Raw genomic sequence first — 19315 nt, forward strand, 5'->3', positions numbered from 1 at the left:
GTTGTTTGTTTTGCACAAAATGGTACACGTGGAACGCAATGTTTTACCTTTTTCGACAATTTTATAAATCACCACAAGATAGCGTATTCGAGCTCTGGAGTTGCGAATGTCTGAATTATTGCCAAATTAAAGCAAAGAGCGAAAATCGAAGCTTATTTTAAAAGACTTGCTTGAATTAATTACAAATATTTTATTTGTTAACAAACATAAGATGGCAACAGTTAAAAATTTTAAATCATTTTTACTTTCTTCTGTATCTAATATATCGAAAAAAGTATTGGATTCGTGCAAGTTTTCGAATTGCGAATTTTGACGGATTCGAACGTTTTGAGGTGTGCTGAGTCCATTTCGACCATTTTTGGAAAATGTCTGTGTGTGGTGTGTGTGTGTGTGTGTCACGTCTGTTTGTGACTAGTTTTTTGTGGCTGTTCTACAGCAAAAACTACCCCATGAAATCGAACGAAATTTGGTACACATATATGCCGCTATGTGAACTTGTGTCCATTGGTTTTTGGCGTGAATTCCTCCACGGGGGTTGGTGCAATGGGACGTTTTTTGAGTTATGCGTGCCTGCTATTCGCCAGCAAGTAACTGGCGGAATCAAACAAAATTTGCTCCATATGTTGCCCTTAACAGGTACAGGTGCTGATTCAATTTTGGTGTCAATAGCTGAAACGGGGGTTGAGCTAAATTTTTTTGCTGTTAATTGTGACTGTTGTATCTCAAGAAATAATGAACGGAATCAAACAAAAATTTATCGACAGGTAGCCCCTAGAGGGTATAACAAATAAATGTTCGTAATTATTTTAAGCAAGGCTTGCAAAATAATTTTCAATTTTTATTCTTTGCTTTATTTTGAGGTAAATGGGAAATTCGCAACTCCAGAGCTCGAATACGCTACCTTGCGGTGATTAACAATACTAAAGAAAAAAGGTAAAACATTCCATTCCACGTGTTTTCTTTGGGGTGAGTTACAGGCTTCAGACAGTTTATGGTGTAATATAATTTCAGAAGAATAGAAAAGAAAGTTTTCCACAAACACGATGAAAAAGTACTGTCATAAACTAAGCGTCAAAGCAAGTTATAAGTTACGGCATTTGTTTGTTTTACCTTTTTCATCCGCCATTTAACAGTAACTGCAGTGCGCCCTATAGTTTATTGGAGTTGCGAATTGGAATGATCGTCATGTTTTGGCGTGTTTAATTTTGTTTTTGTTGGGAATATTGCTTTCTCTTCAAGCATGGGGAGGGATCATAATTATTCGCAACTCCAACAAACTATAGGGGGCACTGCAGCCACCGTCTAATGGCGGATGGAAAAGGTAAAACAAACGCACGCCGTAGCGTAAAAAATGCTCATAAGACTAGTAAATTTTGTTTTTATGCATGATTTTTCCGCTTTATTCTGTCCAAATTAATTGTCAAAGTCTTGTGGATATTCTGGTCCACGTAGAAAGAAATGAGAATTCAAGAAGCATTACTAAACATCAAAAATTGATGCAAGTTTCGTAGTTTTAAGCAGCCATTTCCACAATGTTGAATTCGATATTTATCGATTCTTGATAAAACTAAATAATAATTGTGGCATGACAAGAATAACAATCAATGCTAGATAATTTAATTATATGATATTATGAATTATTATCAAAAGAAGATGATACTTCTTTGCCTTGCTTGGCTAGCGCTAATTGTTTTGCATTTGTAGCAGAGTTATTTCTCTCAAAACAAGCACGCATAACTCAAGAAAGGTCCCATTGCTTCACCCCCCCCCCCCTTGGAAAAATTCGCGCCAAAAACCAATGGGCACAAGTTCACATAGGGGCACATACAGTGGCTCCCAAAAGTGTTTGTACACTTTGAAATTTTTTAGTAAAACCAAAATAACGCAAAATTGAATTCGAAGTCCAATTTTTTTTTCACATTATTGCTATGTCATTCTAAATATAACCCTGTATTCTTTTAAAAATATTGACGGATCTTTTTTTTGAAATGGGTCAAAAAAACGAAGAGACAGAGAAATCAATGCCACAAAAGTCAGCGTACACTCAAATATTTTCGAATAAATTCATGATTAAAATTATCATATGTCGTTTTTTTTTAATATTATTTTTGCATTGTGTTGACCCTTAAAAGTTATTTGGCTTATTGAATTTTTATGTAAAATGGCGGGTACACAAAAAACCACAAACACGCACAGAGGGGCATTTGAGCCAAAAAGCTGGCCAAAAGTCGAAAATGCAAACTTCAATGAGTAGCTTTGACCTTAAATTTCAGAAAAGGTAGATAAATTTGGCATCACGTGGAAGTGTTCCCTCTGCACTGAGACTAACCAGTCGAATTTACCAGCAGTCAGAACTTAGCGCTTTCGAAATACGGCTGTCTTCGTTTGAGTCATTACAGTTTCTCGAAGTTACTTCATTGTACTATTTTCACGTCAGAAGTAACTCTAGTGAAGTAATTTACTATGGACGGGGTTGAGCAAGGTTTGTGCACTATTATTCATCAGTTTTTATTTATTTTAAACTACTATTTTTACATTAGTACGGTTCGTCAAACTTCACAAAAATTATAACTGGTTTTTTTTGCAATTCCTAAAAAAGTGAAGGTTTTTAAACATGTTGTACTCATTTGTACTCATTGAAAATTATACCCCGTGATACTTCAGAATCTCTATTTTGATAATCTGAACTAAAAGTTTGCCCGAATTTGCCCGAAAAAATAATAACGCGATCAATAGAGCAGTTGTGATTTTATTTATTTCTCTTTTTTCGGTTGCTTTTAGGTTCACAGGCTTCTGTTACATCTATGAGTCGAATACAACTGCATAAGATGTTAATTGGCAGTACAGAAAGGTCCTTTGATGGAAAGTTTAAAGAACTAATTAAAAATCTAGCTAAAATTACTAACTGCCCTTGCGAAAAATTGTCGGAAGTTAAAAACACCATTAACAGTTTTAAAATTGTTTACATGCGAAAATGGATGGCATGTAATAGAATGGAAAGCCGATTTCTAGAAAACAACCAAAATTGGTTAAAAGAAGGGGTTATGTTACCTACCTACTCAGTTCCGGGTCTTTTACCATTAGGAAGACCCAGTAAGGATTTCGGAGAATCGAGTGAAAGAACGAAGCGCCGAAAAACATCGGAACTAAGAAAAAATGTTGCTGTTGATGAATTAACGTATGCTGCTCAAATGAGTCATCGTGTCATAGGCAACACAGACGTGGCAAAAGTTATCCAAGACATAAATAAGTCTCCAACCAGAGCAACAAAGTTTCGAAAAGCAGTCACTGCTGGTTGCATTACTATCAAAAAACACTCGCCGGAAGAGGCTTTAGCAATATTTGTTGAAGCTAATTTGTCTAGGAGTCAGTATGAAGTCATATAGCAGGCTAACAAAGATGTTTATCCTTGTTATAAATATGTACAAAAAGCAAAGCGAGAATGTTATCCGAAAACGTTTGTCGATGAAACTTGTGCTCAAATACAGTTGCAAGATTTAGTAGATCACACAGTCATAAGATTGTGCATGTATTTAGAGCCAGTGTTCCAAGCATACAGTCATGAAGAAGCTGCAGATGTTGTGTTGATTTTTAAGTGGGGTTGTGACGGATCAAAGCAAAGCCAGTAGAAACAAAAATTTGAAAATGAGGATGGCACTGATGCTCACATTTTCCTCAGTTCTCTTGTGCCTCTTAGATTAATGTCTGGCAAAAATGTTATCCGGCAGAATCCTTGTCCATCGTCACCTAGATTTTGCAGACCTATTAGAATAAGGTTTATTAAAGAGAACAAAGACATCACAAACGAAGAGATTTGGTATATAGAAAATCAAGCAAAAAACTTAGTTCCAACAAATGTTAGTGAAACAATTAAAATAAAACATTTGTTACTGCCTACAATGGTGGACGGCAAAGTGTGTAATGCAGTCACTGACACTGCATCTACTATGCGCTGCTATATATGCGGTAGCACGTCAAAAACCTTTAATGACTTATCAGCAAAAAGCACAGAAGATCCAGAGACTTTTAAATTCGGGCTATCTATTCTGCACGCTAGGATTCGGTTTTTCGAATTTTTATTACATTTATCACATAAGATAAAAGCAGGAGTATTCAAAGGTCGTATTACAAAGAAAAATGAAAAAGATCAAATTAAGGCAGCCAAAGTGATAATTCAAAAAGAATTCAAGAATAAAATGGGATTGCTGGTTGACGTACCTAAAGTTGGCTATGGAAACACGAATGATGGAAACACGTCTCGTAGATTTTTTGGTGACGTGAATGAAGCAGCTGCCATTACAGGGATAGATTTAGAACTAATTCTCCGATTAAAAATAATATTGGAGGTGATATCTTCGGGTTTCGACATAAATGTGGAGCAATTTGGCATGTATACCATGGATACTGCGAAGTATTATGTAAATTTTTATGCCTGGCAACCTATGTCACCAATAGCCACAAGATACTAGTTCATGCTCCGAGTATTATATCGCATGCCTTGTTACCAATCGGTCAGTTGTCTGAAGAGGCCGCAGAAGCCAGAAACAAGCATTTTCGGCAGTACAGAGAAAAATTCACCAGAAAAATTTCCAGAAAGGATTGTAACGAAGACGTCTTAAATAGACTCTTGTTAACTTCTGATCCATATTTGAGTAGCGTTAGATCATCTAACATGAAGAGAAAAAGGCAAACGATATCGAAGGAAGCCATAAAATTTTTAAAATCTTTTTGTTTTGAAGATAGTGATACTGATGACAAAAGTTTGTAGACTTTCATCACCATCATCCCATGTACGTGTAAAACAGCAAAACAATAATTAATTTGCTCTGCTTTAATTTTTTGTACATTTCACTGTGTCGAATGTCTGTTTAACAGTTAGTAAATATGTACTTCAACATTGTTAAACTGTTTGGTTTCCTTTTACATATCTAAACCAGTTAATAATCGGTATAACTTTTATGGGTTGCGTTTGAGCAAGCAAAATTAAGAGTATACATATAACTTGCCCGAGTTTATTATTAGCAACCATTTTTTAGTGAAAAACTAGCAGAATAATCATTATATTTGGAAAATTTGATTTATGGCCAGCTTTTTGGCTCAAATGCCCCACTGTGCGTCGCCTGGCCGGACACTGGCGGTGATGACGTGACGTGGTACATTATAACAGTAAGAATGAGTCAAAAAAAAAAAAAAAAAAAAAAAGGTTAATAAAGTTCAAATTTTTAGTGAAAAAGCACTGTTGCTACTTACCCTGTTACATCAAGCACCTAGCTCCCCTACATGGGAGATTTCTTAAGCAATACAATTTGTTTAATACACTTTTTGAAAGCAAAATATAGAGTTGTCACGTGCAGGACACAATGTCTTTGAAAACATAGATGTGATAAGAAACATTAAGAATTGGGTTTCATAAGATTTTCTTTTTTAAAATAGCGTCTTAAAATGCTTTACTTTCTTACTGATCATTTATTAGTGTGAATTTTAAAAAGAAATAAACACATTACACAGAAAAAAAAAATAACATTTTGTCCTGCTCGTGACAGCTCAATGTTTTATTTCAAAAATTATATTCATGAAATGTAATTAAACAAAAACATTTCGACTAAGAAATTACATGTAGGGTAATGTGGGACAAAGTGAAATGGTTAAGATGACTGAGTTTTTCAAAATGAAAAAATCGGGAATTTGTTTTGAAAATAACAGTACATAAAAAACAACATTTTATTTTATATAAAACTTGCGTTAAATTAGTATCTCTTGCTTTTGGCAGTAAATTTGAGTCTTCAAAACAAGTGGAAAATTTTCACCTTTTTTTTTCATGGGACAAATTGAAAAGTAAAATATTTTTCTAATGGAGTATTCTCTATTCGGTTATAAAACATTTTTGATCAAAAAAAATCGGTAAATAAAAGGTTGGATGAATAAATGAAAAGATAATGAAACAATAAACGAATAATTAAATGAATAAATCAATTAATATATGAAGAAAAATAAATGAACGAGTAAAAGAATGAATAAATGAATAAATAAGTAAATTCTTTAATGAAGGAATGTAAATACATTAATTAATAAATAAAAACGTAAATGATTTATATTAAATGATTGAGTGAGATTTTATTTAAAATAAATAAACTCAATAGTAACTAAATTTTTACTGCATTGAATATTAGGAGGTCTCAATTAATATTTAAACTGTTAAAACCAGAACTTTATCATCATTTTATCGTAACAAAAATAATTTTTGACTTACAACGAAATATTACAATATGAGTATCAATGTTTTAAAATTGCCTGTATTACTGCTTTAATCTTTAGAGGTATTTTTTTCCGGACTGGAATATACTACATATGATACTATATAGTTAAAATAATACCAGATAGGTGGAGCTAAAAGCAGAGTAAATATTTCACCGTTTTACTTTGCCCCACTAGTTCACATTGCCCATTGTTCCCCTACATGGGTTATTTCTTAGGCAATATAATTTGTTCAACACACTTTTTGAAAATAAAATATAGAGCTGTCACGTGCAGGACACAATGTCTTCGATAACATATATATGTGATAAAATACATTAAGAATGCGGGTTTTTCTTAAATAGCGTATTTAAATGTATTCTTTACTTTTCAACTATTAATTTATTATTGTGAATTTAAAAAATAAATAAATATTGGGTCACTCCACAGAAAATCAGAAAATTTTTCCCGTACGTGACAGCTCTATATTTAATTAAAAAATATAGAAAATAAAAACATTTTGGAATGGGAGGAGAAATCACAAAAACATGGTTGATTTCTTGAGAAAAATAACTTGCTTAATGCACCTTTTGAAAGGAAAGTATAGAGCTGTCACTTGTAGGACAAAATATCTGCTTTTCCGTAGAATACATATTTTTCATTTCTTTGGAGCGGATGAAAACAAATTTCCCTTAAAATCCTCTTCACTACATAACATACAATTATTTATACGTGTAGGAGTGAAACCGGCAGTTAAGAGAATGTTGTAAAGATGTATTTTCAACGAGTCAGAGATATTTGGAAATATCTCATGGTCGTGACACTAAACTGAAGTGTTTCAGGAATCTCTTGTACTTCAAAGTCACAGAAGTATTTTCGGATCGAAGAAAACAACTCTTCTTAGAAGGTTCTAGCTCATATATCAGAAATAAAGGTTCCTACTCCGGAAGCGCTTGAAATATTTGTGATCGCGAAACTTGACTTTCTCTGAGAAACTTTTTTAAAGTGCTCTCAAAGAAGGGAAAATGTCGTACGCCATGCAAGAGCAATGCATCTACACTTTTCTTCCATTCAAGAGTGAAAGATCATAAACATGATCTAGTTATGTACCTATTATATACAATTGCGACAATTTTCATGATTTGCTCATAATATGTTTACATATCAGTAATTTCAAGGACACCAGTCGTCGTTTCTTAGTGAAAATTTCAGAAAAATGAATTCAATCATAAATTTAAAAACACCGCTAGAATTATATTTTTGCATATCGTCTCATATATAATAGCCGATGATCGAGTAACCTGCGTGTTTCAACAATGAAACTCGTGCCACGGCATGATAGTTTGATCATATGTTTTTGTAATGTTTGACATGCAGGGAAAGGCTTTACAGTGACAAGGCTGAACTGGATCCGATAACTTAATTGTTTTACAGGTAAGACTGTGTCAATTCAGGGGAATGAAGAAACGAAAAAGTGGTCAATAATGAACGCTATCTACTGGAGTTTAGGGTTAATCCATTGAAGTTAGGGTTAAAATTTCATCTATCAAAATATCACCAAACAGGCAATGGCTTCGTTCAAATGTAGAAGCAATTTTCACCCGTCATACCTTGACGGTCGACTTTTTAGTTAAAAATAGATGGTTATAAAAAAAAAGTCAGATTCTTATAAGAAAACTAACTACGCATAGTAACGGTAGTAAACAATGCGGATAAAACATAAATTTGCAACTGATTGCAGACATATGCTTTGAATTTAATGCAAAGAAGTTTGAGCTATTAGGTGTAAAGTCATCTGAGAAAAGCCGGCAGTCAGTTACTAATTTGTGTTTCATAAACGTTGTTTACTACTGTTTCTTTGTTGTACAAAAGTATTTATTCTTTTCTTAACGATGTACAATTAAAAATAAACTATAATATGTAGATATAATATAATTACACGATAGTTAACTGTGCGTAATTAAAAATAAATTAAATTATGAAAGTCATTCGTTTAATAGGAAAAGTATCTTAAAAATTCTTGGAAGAGAAGAGTGGAAAGCCCAATAAAAACAGGCTGAAAAAGTGAAATTTTTTTTCTCCTCTTTTCAAAAATTTGAATTATTAGTTTAATCGCCTCAATATTTAAAGAATAATTTAAAGTTTTGATGACATTTTTGTGGAATACTTTAAGGTTGTTTTTAACTGTCTGCAACCGAATTATGTTCTATGTTGCAACCTTTACTTTACGGCCTAAGTAAGCAAATATTTACGTTTTTGCACTGATCTTTGATGCATCAAATGATGGATCAAAATTTCACATACGGATTAAAATTTCACATACGAATGAACATTTCACATACAGATTAATATTTCTCATACCAATCAACAATTCACATACAGATGAAAATTTCACATACGGATCAATCATTCTTACAATGTCATCTCTGAATATATATTAATTTTTTTTAAGCGTATGGACTTTTTTTTCTTTTATAAACTGCTTATGATACAGCTTCACGTGCTTTTTACGTTTTTTATTAGTACTAACACACGTAAAAAAACTAATGTAGAGATACATTTTGAATATTCATTGAAATTCAAATGAAACATTAGATTTTCTCTTATTATGCAATACTAAATATGCAATGCGTTAGTTTTAATTCAATATTTGAAAGTTGTAATCCGGCATGAAGGTAATATTAGATATGATCCAACCAAAACTAAATCCCCATATGATAATTCAGTGTATTCTGTTCCAAGATAATTTTAAAAATTTGTATTACATTTGAAATATCTTGCAGCAGCATTGTACTGGGAAGTTTTTATTCTAACATGAGTTCATCATCAGTTCTTTTAAAATGCTTTAAAATAAAACCTTGCATCGTTAATGACGGTTTTAGCGTTTTATTCATGAAATTATTTCCAAACTTTAATGCGTAAAAAGCAGCAGATCCGTATGAAGCATCTGTATACGAATTCTGGTATTTATTTATGTACATAAAACGAAGAGAGGAAGATATATTTCCTTATTTCTCGTTCATGCGCATATCTTTACTTTCCATTAAATACGAAACTCTTTCCATATTGCTGTTTTCAAGTTCTGTGCAGTTTAGTTAATAAGTACACCATTATTTGCAGAGAATAAAGACAATCATTAAATTGTTTGACCAAAAGTGCATTTTAAGCAATCTCTTTTAAAATTATAATTTTTTACATTTTAATTGCATTTTGAATCAGGAATTCGACAAGCAAACTAAGACAATAAATTTGCTTAGAAGAATACTTAATTTTAATAGTGTCCAATTAAAGTTGCAGCAAAAGATTGCATTAAAAGTCGGTGGATATTTTAAAGATTTTGGACGGGAATTCGATTGCAATTTGCAATAGTATCAAATATTAAATTATAATATCTTCTCTCTTTGAATCTAATATTCCTTAGCAAGTGGAATAAAAAAAAAAAATAAGTAGAAAACATTGTTTTAGATAAAATGAAAAATGGTGTTTTTTACTTTGTATTATTTTTTTCCCTTTCTGTATCTCCCCCCCTCCAATTATCTGCCAAATGTAAATAATAAAATCGGGCTAAAAACACAAACTCTGATTGCTATTATGTAAGAAAAAACTTCAACTTCAATCTCAACTGTGAATATTAACTTAATTTACATGAAGTATTCTAACATTTGTAACATGTGCAAAAGGAGCCTGTGTAGCAGAGTAGATTTTCTGCGTATACCTGAATTTTTTAGTGATGAAGGGCTCGACTTCTTGCTTCGAACTGGATGTAAGTTGAAATTCTGCTGTGTTTTAAATCCATGTACTATCTGTCACATTAGGCGAGAACTTACAAAAGAGTTCATATGGGGGAAATATGCAATTCCGCTGATACATGAACCCTAAAAATGAATTGGAACACACGTACAAAACAGAATGGGTAAGAATTAACATAATCCGAAATGGTAATTAGAACCACTTAAAAGAAGATTATGAAATGATATCAGAAGGCAAAAAACAAAAAAAACCATAAATTAGATGAAAATTCATTTAAATGAGAACTGTGGGCGAAGTAATTTAAACTCTTGTAGCACGAGTTTTTTTTTTTTACAAAAAAACTGTCAAAAATCATTAATTTGTTTTGAACAAAGAATGAATATATAGAGGTATGTATAGTAGCAAAGTAAATGTAGGTCAAAATTAGGGTCGATGCACAACAAATTTATAATTTACTGAATATTTCAGGATCAGTTCCTGAACATGTGTTAAATGAATCCTGAAAAGTCCCCTAAGTTTCCATATGAGCTTCTATCCAAAATGGCGGATCAAAGATGGGCGCCTAGAACTTTTTGTGTTCCTTATATGTATCATGCAGCAGAGCACACAAGCTACTAAAATAAATAACTTTTTTACATTTTTGAGGCATTTTTAAAAAAAATATTTACCCTCATATTAGTCAGTAAGTGTTATTTTTTAGTTCAAAAAATGCTATGTGAGTTTGAATTGGTGCTTGTGTTTTACCGACATTTCCCCATAAAAAGCTATAAACATATATGATCTGCAAATTGTGTTTTTGTCTGAAATGCAAAATTTTCGGTGTGAAATTTCAATGCTGATCTGTTTAGCTCTTTGAAACTACCATAAATCGTAAAATGACTCCAAATTTCTTTTGTAATATTAAGTGAATTAAAAAAAAAAAAAAAACACTCACAGTAACGATAGAAATTGGTGAAACATCGTTCAAAACTTATTTTTTTTTAATGAAAATATCATTGTTATCTCAAAATGGTATTTTTTGTGCATTTTATGTAGCAAATAGTTACTCATGAATGACTTTTTAAAAATTATGTGTCCATATAATTATGTGACAATGGAAAAAATGTCGGTGAAAGATCACTGCCATCAATTTAAGGAAATTCTTTTTTGGAAGTTAAACTTCAGAAGAAAAAAGGGGTTATTATTAAGAAATCAAAGTTATCTTTAGTCTCCCACAGTTATTGACCAGGATGCTGCTGCTTTCAAATCAAACGATAATTTACAAGAGCTCAAATATAAATTAGCCCCTCAACTACCCTCGCTTTTTGGTTGAGTTTCTCTGCGAAAGGCTAAAAACCCAAGCGTGGCAGCTATCAGTGAATTAGTAGAGTCTTTTGTTAATCCACCCACCATCAATCTTTTTGTCCATTAAAGATGAAGGATTTCGTATACACGAATTGACATGAGACGAGTCAGACATATAATAAAGTGACAGATTCCTCAAATACTTCAGGTGTCTTCAGATAAAACTTCTTTTTATGTGAAGCAGTGGTTTTTAATGCATACTCTGATGCATTACCAACTAACATTGGGAAGAAACAAAGAAGAGTGATGTCGAAAACGTCTGAGACTTTTAGAACAAAATGTGGTGGGAACGACTATGTAGACTAACTCTCTGCGGAATTCTGCGAACAAATCAAAATTAGTTCAAATTATGATGGAATACTTCCGTTTAGGAGGAATGACTGTTGTACAAGTGGATAGGGAAGCCAATGTATTAATTTGCTCAATTGCAATAAAAACATGCCAGAACAGCTCCAGACTAGTCGCAGTAATAGGTACTTATACATATTTGCTCGATTCTAATTGACAGGAATGTCTGAGACATCAATCTACTTTTTATCCTCAACCCAATTTATTACAAAGAAAAAGGTTTCTACATATTGAAAGTACGAGAAGCCTTGCGTCCCTTGAGGGATCCTCTACTTTTGCTCCACGCAGCCACAGGATGTGATTCCGACTGCACGCCAGCTATATTCAGAAAGGGTAAATTTTGAGCTTTCAAGTCGCTAAAGGAAAATCTCAAACTGCTTTCTCTGATCTCACAGCTCAGTAGTTTTCAGCTTGATCCATCCAGAAAAGGTCCCCCAGATTGTAGAAGTGTTGCTGAAACATCTCTTTGGTGGGAGTAACACTTAATTTTCTAGACATCTTACTATACAACCGCTATAATAATTAAGTAACCAAACCTCCTTCTTCAAAATTTAAAGCTTGGCAACTCTTCCACCCACAAATGCAGTTGCTTCACACAGCATCCATTTTATAATTATTATCTAAAAGTGCAACAGTGACTTAAGAAAAACATGAATCCAATTAAATGGGAATGAGTTATGAAAGAAGGTGGACTGTTCACAATGTTTTTGTCACTTCCCGAAGTTTCCGAAGGAATTCTGCATTTAATGTTTTGTGACTACAAATTAACAGTAATTATGTGAGACTGATCTAGATGCCAATTAAAACGCAGACGTTTAATGTTCTATGTTTGCATGCATTGTTTAGGTGAAACATGTAAAAATTCAACTTCTGTGCACAGTTTCGAAGATGAGGATGACGATATTGAATATTGATGCTTTCCCAGATTTTTACTGAGAGTACTATCTTCTCTTTATATATTTTACAAGCTTTTCAAAAAGATATTATGTGTCAATTTTTAAAGTACTAAATAAATGATATTCTGCAGTTTTTTTTTTTTTTTTGAAAATTCATTATAAAGTCCCTTTTTTTCTGTTATCATATTCTGATTTCAATTCTTGAAACAGCAAGATTTGTTTCAGAAATGGAATAAAAGCTACTTGATTATTCCATAAATGGAATATATCAATCATTTTTCAGTTCGTATTTTAAAAATAATGTCATATTTTTTTTTTATTTTAGTAGCTAATTTGTTCTGCTGTATATTACGTAGAAAATAGAAATTTTAGCTTTTGATCTCAAAGCAATTGTTTGAACTTTTTTATTGGTTATTTTAAGTTATGTATCGAAACAATATTACTTCTAGAGCCTGGAATTTTTTTCAAAACCGGAACATTTTCATTTTCGACCGAGTTATAAAGAACACAAAAAGTACTAGGCGGTCATGTTTGATTCGCCATTTTGGATGGAAGCTCACATGGGAATTTAGGGGACTTTTCAGGATTTACTCTACATGCTATGAAGAGCTAATTCTGAAAATATTTCTTAATTATAAATTTGTGGTGCGAAAATCCTAAATTTACTGAGCTATAGTGCATTTTTTTTGGGGGGGGGGGGGGTAAAATAAAGGTTGGCTTTAAAAAATAGTATGCCCAAAAAAGACACGATTTTATGTTTATTTTGAATTTTAAAGTAGTAAAATATAATTAAAATTTTTAGATTTTAGTGGTACCCTCAGCCCCTCTTGCCAGTAGAAGAAAATTAAAAGGTCTTTTGGTTCGCCTGTATATTTATAGCTAATGGATGATGAATTTCTCACCAGTTTGCTATCTTCATTTGCTTGCCCGTGTAACGGTTCCACGTTATGATAATTCCGTAATTTATTCGTCCACGTTGTGATAATTTGCTCGGTAAAATTTTCTTAAAATCGGAATAAAAAAAGATCAAAATCGAATTTTCGAAAAATCGCTTCTAGGTGCTCACCCTTATGCTACAAACTAATTTTGTACCAAATTTCATGAAAATCGGCCGAACAGTCTTGGCGCTATGCGCATCACAAAGATTCTGACAGACAGACAGAGATCCAGACTGAGAGACTTTCAGCTTTATTATTAGTAAAGAAAAAGATAATTCCTAACAAGCTTATTACTAATCATCAAAGTGTACGTCGTGGTTTACGCAGGAAAAATGCTGCATAAGTAGCGCCATTTATTGTAACTAAGTTTTTTGTTCATTGTAAGTACTATTTGCATTGTAAATATTTATTGTGTTGTACTATTGTTATTGTAAGTTTATTGTAAATTCTATTTTTACTAGAACGGAGCTGAGACGGGTATTAACGTGCGATATAAGATACCCATGTGAGACTCTGGCATGTAACAATTTCTCCGGGAACTTTCGCCCGAGCAAATGCATTAAAAAACTTGCTAATTTTTTTTTACCGAATTCCTTATATTTACGGTTTTCTCGCTGAATGGGAAATTCGAATAGCGTGATCGAGGGGCAGTTGGTAGAACACTTTCTTTTTTAACTTTCGATCGCGCTTAAGCCAAAGCTGCCCCAACATGAAACTAACATGAAACGAAAGTTCATTTTTCTCTCAGAGGTTATTATTTTTTAAAGTATAAATATTTTTTAAAGTTTGTATTTTTGGAAGAAAGTGAAAAAACTGATTTGTTTCAATAAATATTTTATAAATCCCAAAATCTTCAATTAAAACTGTATTAATAAAATATAACCCAGCACTAAGCAGAGAATGCTACCAGCAAATGTCATGTTTTCTCATTTAATTTTGCTGTCAGCTCTTGTTGAACAGACTATATAACAGAGGGCACCAACTATTTTTGATCGTAGATTTTTAAAAGTTTGTTAATTCACTTATCAACCCCTCCTCTTTCCCAAAAGAAAAGAAAAAGAATTGAAAAACAAAGTGTATCACATGACTTCTTTTTACACCAATTTAATGTTATTTCCCCATTATTGCAATTTTCATGTGATTCAAGAGTTAACTCTCTAAATATCCCCAACAATGGTCACATTAAAACCAGATTTAAAAAAAAAAAATCGCCAAATTTGTCGCCAAGTTGGCGACAAAACTTGGCGACCAAAAGACTGGCGATAAATTGCCAAGTGTCCTCCAAATTATAACACCACTTGAGTTTGCATCGAAATTAACAATGAATTCCCCCCGAAAAAGGTGCAAAAGAATCCTTTAGAAACACCCGAATGCAACCAAAAAGGGAGGTGCACAACTAGACCCCACTAGGAGTCTACGTACCAAATTTCAACTTTCCTAGGACATACCGTTCTTAACTACACACATACACACATACGCACATACGCACATACAGACGTCACGAGAAAACTCGTTGTTATTAACTCGGGAAACGTCAAAATGGATATTTCGGGCGTCTATACGTTCTTAGGCACATATGTACGTGTGGTCGGGTCGAAAAAAAAAAAAACCCAAAAAACTCAATATTCATTTGAGGGTGAGCAAAATGGAAATTAAGGCCGATTTTTGAGTGAAATTTTTTTTCTCGAATACAATACTTCCTTTTTCGTAAAAGGAAGTAAAAAGGTGGACAATTATATGCTAGGTGATTTGTTTAGCATTGATAACAAATTTTTCCATAAATCAACGAAAACGACGTACTTCATGAAACTTGGAAGATTAACCATGCTTGATTCGAAATTTATTAATTTCATTTTTAAGCCGCCTCGGAGACCTGCATTTATTTCTCCATTTTATTAACAAAGAATTAACGTAACAGAAGACAGATTTAACTACATATCAGTTTTGAAATGTAATTAAAAAGAGAAATACTGCATTATACAGTATAATATTCATTTTCTTTCAAAGTTTTACTTATAGTTAAAGGTTTAATCTTCGTTTTGCGCATGGACATACTTATTAAAAACTTAAATGCAAAGCATCTCAAGACTAAAAGCTCATTCTTACCAAACATCGTATTTATTGCGTTGATGTTCATCGGTTAGTCACTGAATTGCGGGGGAATTTATCGACTGCCTAAATTTTATTGACCCCTAATTACTTTATATCGACTACTTTGATGATCTCTTCTATGGAGTAACAATCGACTTCACTCTCCTCGTAGCAATAAATTTTTCCCGAAAAGCGGTCTGCTGCTTCTACTAGAACAGCTTCCTTTCTGCTGTCAGAGCTATCGGAATCAGGACGTTTCTGAAAGAAATATTTGGTAAAAATTTGGTAAAAAACGTTCTAAGAAAATTCTGTAAAGCATAGGCAGCCAGAAGCAACTGATTTTCATTATGTGTGTTTGAGATGAACTTAAAACTTAGTACCAAATATTTCCATTTCAACTTTTTACCGGAGCTAAGATTTTACCGGAACTGAATTTAAAACCTACGTTTATTAAGCACAAATTGCAAAAACATTGCAGACACTTCGTGTCGCTGTTTCATATCTGCTCGTGGTAAGCTTCGAGATGCTAGTAGTTCTTATCTCTATCTTCAATCAGACATTTTTTTAACAAAACTCACAACTTTATTCATTGACCAGTGGAACCCGCACGGCTTTGCCCGTAATAGAAAATTAAAAGGTCTTTTGGTTCGCCTGTATTTTTACAAATAATGTCTGTTGAATTTTCTCGCTAATTGGCTTGTGCCCATGTTACGGTTCCACGTTATGATGATTTTGTAATTTACTCATCTATCTTATGATAATTTCTGTTCTTAAAATTGGAATAGAAAAAGAACCACATCGAATTTTCAAAAAATCGCTTCGAGGTGCAGACTCCCATGCTACAAACTAACTTTGTGCCAAATTTCATGAAAATCGGCCGAACGGTCTAGGTGCTATGCGCGTCACAGAGATCCTGACAGACAGAGATACTTTCAGCTTTATTATTAGTAAAGAGTAAAGATAAAGGGTGTTTTTGTAACATGGGTCGCCAATAATTTCATAATTTTTGCTTTTATACCTTTTGCATGTCTCTAAAATTTGTAAGATATGTTTAGGGGCAAGGGATCATTTTTCTAAACTTTGATATTTCAACCTTATTTGTAATTTCTTATTTTATAATGTAAAGCCCTATTCACATATAGCGTGCCCCCATTTAACCTGCAAAAATTGCTCTTATAACCTCGTTTTATTTTTAATTTCCACGTAAAGAAATTTAACCTATGCCAAAGAAAAAAAAATGTGTAAAGCTATGTCACAGTTAAAGGGGGGAAAACTCTTCTTTAAAACAAAACGTGTTTACGACTTAGCCGCAAATCCGAAACCTCTACGAAGGTGAGCGTTTAGTGATTTTCATTAAAACATTGGGCCTGAGAAGCGCACATGCTGTAATCGATTAATCGGAAAGAGGAGGAATAGAAAAGGATTTATTCCATTAGTGATATCCTTTTTAATGTATCGAACTTTACCCTTTTAGTTCGAAATGTACAAGCCAATATACGAGTTTTTTTTTTCTGATTCAATGTAAAATTTGTTTTAGTAGATTCTATTACATTTGCAATCTATCTTTTTACATCAAACGAATTTGGTAAAATTTTATCAGTTAAAAATTTAAACTGGTGAAAGTTCCATAACATGCAGAGCACCATTTTAGTTCAATAGTTTGAGAATTCAGTTTCGATATCCAGCTTGAACTGAAATGAAGCATAAAATGTTCCTGAAATGAAGCACTAAAATGTTTTATACACTTAAAACTGCAGGTTGCACGAGGCACTATTGTACCTTGAGATTAGATCCAATGAAGTTATCGCACCGATGACTAATTTAATTAGTGCCTTTTTGAGTTGCAGAGTGTAATTTGAGTCCTTTGCAAAAAACAATACCTGTGGTTGAAATTATATCTTTTTATTTCCTAAATGGTGATATAATACAATGATATCCCTGGCGAGCTATTTACATATGAAATATGAAACTGGAAAATGAGCTCTCTCGAAGCATAGATAATTTAGTAAACATGCAAAACCATTGCTGATAAATTTGGAATATGACTAATGAAGAGTCATTTATTTAATCGAGGTTCCATTAATTTGAACTTAAGGTTTGCTGACTAAGTTTATAATTTTAAAAAATGCTTAATCGAGAGCCTGACGGCAAACAGCCGACTCGCCTGACCAAGAAACTAAAATATGGCGGCTTAAAAGAGAAAGGGCAACTGAGCTACCGAAGCAACATATACAGTGGCTCCCAAAAGTCTTCGTACACCTACGACTTTCAACGAAATAGGCCCCAATCTATTAGTTAGAATTGATATTTCGGAATGGGTATTTAATTATAAGACCTATGATCATTTTTTTAACAAAACTACATGAAAAGTTTTTAAAAAATATTAAATCTTAATTTTTTTAAAATCAAAAACCAAAAAGTGCCGGAAATTTTATCTCACATAAATCTTCGTACACTTTATAAAATGTCTATATATTATTGAATAATCTAACTTTTGATTAAGTTATTAATTAGTAGAATATCATACAGTATTCATAACACCTTTTAAACATCTGGGAAAAGATTTCATTCTTTTTCTTTCTTTTTTTTTTTGCGTAATTTCTGAGTAAGTGTTCAACCACACTTCGAGTCTTGCTGTTTCTAGCTCTATTTTTGTTTTAAAGCCTTATTTTCGTAATGTAGCCTCCAGATATCTCTAAATACGTTACATTAAGTTAAAATCTGGAGATTGAGGGGGTATTTTCTAAACTATAGGACAATTTTCGAGGCACTAGATGCAAACGTTGAAAACCGTGTGCTTCTTATCGTTATCTTGATGAGAAACAAAGTTGTTTCTAATAACCAAATTTTTGGCTAAGAGTTCAAAATTGATTTTTAAAATATTTAAAGGAACATCATGATTCATTATTTCATCAAAAAATTATAAACTATCAAGTCCTGATGCTGATATGCACCCTCACACTAGAAAACCTCCACCGTCCTGATTAACTGATCCAAATAAGTTCTTAAGATTAAGTTCGTAATTTTTTCTTCTACTTACCGTTACACAACAATTTAACCAAAAATGATGAATTTATTTTTATCTGTAAGTAAGACGTGATTCTAAAACGTTTTTAGCTTATTTATCATTGATTTTGCGGCGAAAAGCGTAAGCTTTCTGTTTTTCGCACGACCAAGAAAATTTCTGCGGGAAGAGGTCCCATTTAATCCAGCTAATCAGAGAACTTGGCGAACAATTTTAGGTGATAATTAAATGTAAAATGTTTCATTTAACTCTGAAGAAACTTTTACAGCACTCAAATGTGTATTTTTCATAAATTTTTTAACTTTAAATCTCCGATCACGTTTTGTCAACGTTGCCGGTTGACCTTTTTTTTAGCTTGTTTTCGGTCCGATTCCTTTCTTTAAGGCATTTTATCAAGCACTTTACTATACAAACAAATAAATTAACTAATTTAGAGACATTTCAAACCAATTTACCTCTACTGTGGGAACAAAATAAAAATTTTGAGTGGTGTTTGTGGGGTTTTACGAATACCAGCCATTTTACAGTAATAAGCACAATATTAAGGAATAAATAAACAAAAAATTAAAGCCAAATGACTCTTAAGGGTCAACACAATGCAAAAATATTAATAAAATGGCATATGATAATTTATTCATGAATTTATTCGAAAATATTTGAGTGTACGATGACTTTTGTGGCGTGTTATT

The sequence above is a fragment of the Uloborus diversus genome, chromosome 2 (genome assembly GCF_026930045.1).
Source record: "Uloborus diversus isolate 005 chromosome 2, Udiv.v.3.1, whole genome shotgun sequence".
NCBI classification, from domain to species: Eukaryota; Metazoa; Arthropoda; class Arachnida; order Araneae; family Uloboridae; genus Uloborus; species Uloborus diversus.